We start from the raw sequence: 2,735 nt of genomic DNA on the forward strand, positions 1-2,735 counted from the left end.
CACACCTAAACGCCAAGTTTTTTTCCGATTTTTATTTGATATTTCTCTATTTCAGACTTACTCAATTTGAACCATGGACGTCGTGAATGGGCAGAATGGTTCCAAGAAATGGCAACAGTGGATGATCAATTTTCGAAGAAAATCATCTTCAGGGATGAGGCACATTTTCACCTCAGTGGATTCGTCAATAAACAGAATAGCCGCATTTGGGCGAATGAGAATCCAAGAGTAATTTTCGAAAAACCAATGCACCCACAAAGAGTGACTGTTTGGTGCGGTTTACGGGCTGGCGGCATCATCGGGCCGTATTTTTTCCAAAAAGAGGCCGGTCAGGCAGTTACTGTGAATGGTGTTCGCTATCGTGAGATGATAACGAACTTTTTATGGCCCGAATTGGAAGATATGGATGTGGACGATATGTGGTTTCTGCAGGACGGTGTCACTTGCCACACAGCTAACGAAACAATGGCTCTTCTGCGCAACAAATTCAATGGCCGTGTTATCTCACGTAATGGCGATGTCAATTGGCCGCCAAGATCATGTGATTTGACACCGTTGGACATTTTTCTTTGGGGTTATTTGAAAGAAAAGGTGTACGTCGATAAGCCAGCAACAATTCAAGAGTTAAAGGAAAGAAAGATAATTCGGGACATTAACGGCATAGAACCTCCATTATGCCTCAGCGTCATCGAAAATTTGGACCATCGGATGAAGGTGTGCTACCGAGGTCGCGGCGCCCATTTGGCCGATATTTTGTTCCATACATAATTGAGTAATACCAATATATCATAATAAAATAAAATTACAATAATTTCCTAAATAGTTTGTGTTTTATTTAAAATCAACATCGGCCCTTGAAATTTTAACCATCCTTTATATATATTCTGGGTCGTGGTGAAATTCTGAGTCGATTTGAGCAAGTCCGTCCGTCTGTTGAAATCACGGTAACTTCCGAACGAAACAAGCTATCGACTTGAAACTTGCCACAAGTAGTTGTTATTGATGTAGGTCGGATGGTATTGCAAATGGGCCATATCGGTCCACTTTTACACATAGCCCCCATATAAACCGATCCCCCGATTTGGCTTGCGGAGCCTCTAAGAGAAGTAATTTTCATCCGATCTGACTGAAATTTGGTACATGGGGTTAGTATATGGTCTCTAATGACCATGCAAAAATTGGTTTACATCGGTCCATAATTATATATAGCTCCCATATAAACCGATCCCCAGATTTGACGTCCGGTGCCTTTTGGGGAAGCAAAATCCATCCGAACTGGTTGAAATTTTGGTACGTGGTGGTAGTATATGATATTTAACAACACGCCTAAAGTGACCCATATAAGTCCATAATCATATATAGGCCCCATATAAACCGATCCCGAGATTTGGTTTTGGAGCCTCTTGGAGGAGTAAATTTCATCCGAGTCAGTTGAAATTTGGTACATTGCACCCAGAAAAAAGTGCCTTCGAAACTAAAGGAAAAATTTTTCATCAATATAGTTTATCCATTTTATTTCCATTAAGGTAAATTTTTGTGAGAAATAATAAAATTTACTCGTTTCAGTGAAAAAAATCCTATACTGTAAGCAGTTAGGAATAGTTCATTAACTAGAATAAGGCATGGAATTTTACTCATACTATTTTCTTCGCTGGGTATAAGAATTTACTACTGAACAAGAAAATTTTATTCACCGATAACAAAGCATTCGTAAAAATAAACAAAAACCGAACTAAAACCAAGTTTCCTCAAAATTAGTAAAATTTCTTATAAAATGATAATTGCGACTTCCTTTATAATAGAAAGTTTTTCATACATACGAACAACACTTGGCATAGAAAAATATTTTAGTTCATTCGTACTAAGAAGTATGCAATCCAATCAAAACTTAAGGAAACACACTTGTTAGAATATAGGAAATTTTCGTATATTTCTATTGTCTACCTGTAATCGATACCTGTCATCGCAATCTATGTGTTTGCGCGTGGGTGTAATCGATATGTTTGCGCGTGGGTTGTTTTTTTAGTTGGAATCGCGTTGTTGTGGTATACGGAAAGATTGTTAAAAAATAATATTGTAAAATAATATAATAAATAACAAATAAAATATATAAAATATTTATTATTTTAAATTAGTGAGAAAATTTTTTTGAAAATAAATCTATCAATGTTCGTGATGGTATATAAAGAAAGAAAACACCAGCAGAATAACAACCCTTTCATTTGTCTTCATTTTGGAATCTTCAATTATCAGGTAATATTCAGTGACGCTAACCTTTTGTAACAAAAATGGTTTATGATTTTTTATATTTGTAGATATTGAAATTGTAAAAGGAGGACAAAATCGTTAGGCAGCAACTTATTAAAAGTGAAAAGTACAAGAAGAAGAAAAAGTGCGTTTTACAGTTGATAATATCACATGGAAATTGGAAACAGCGGAATAATAAACTAATATTTCAAGGAGATTCGATGCTGTTGATTCTTAATAAATATATTCAATATATTAATAAAACATGTCTTTTATTGAAGATAAAATTGTTTATATAAATAAATAAAATTGTATTTAAAAACGAAGGTAAGCAGTTCGAATTATGAAGTAAAAGTTTTACCACAAATGTGTAAGATTTGTCCAAATGAATGAAAAAATTTCAATAAAACCATTCCATATATGAATTCAAATCAGTTAAATTTTTTCATTCTGTAGTATAGTGGTACATAAATATAGGAAAATGTTAA

General features: G+C 34.4%; 1 long non-coding RNA gene across 1 annotated transcript; it reads left to right on the forward strand.

Moving 5' to 3' along the window:
• The first annotated feature begins 2,168 nt into the window (after nucleotides 1-2,168).
• On the forward strand, nucleotides 2,169-2,511 carry LOC142237796 (uncharacterized). The gene is made up of 2 exons (XR_012722574.1): nucleotides 2,169-2,253; nucleotides 2,316-2,511. It is a non-coding gene; the product is annotated as an uncharacterized LOC142237796 (long non-coding RNA).
• The last annotated feature ends 224 nt before the right edge of the window (nucleotides 2,512-2,735 follow it).

The sequence above is a fragment of the Haematobia irritans genome, chromosome 5 (assembly GCF_050003625.1).
Source record: "Haematobia irritans isolate KBUSLIRL chromosome 5, ASM5000362v1, whole genome shotgun sequence".
NCBI lineage: Eukaryota > Metazoa > Arthropoda > Insecta > Diptera > Muscidae > Haematobia > Haematobia irritans.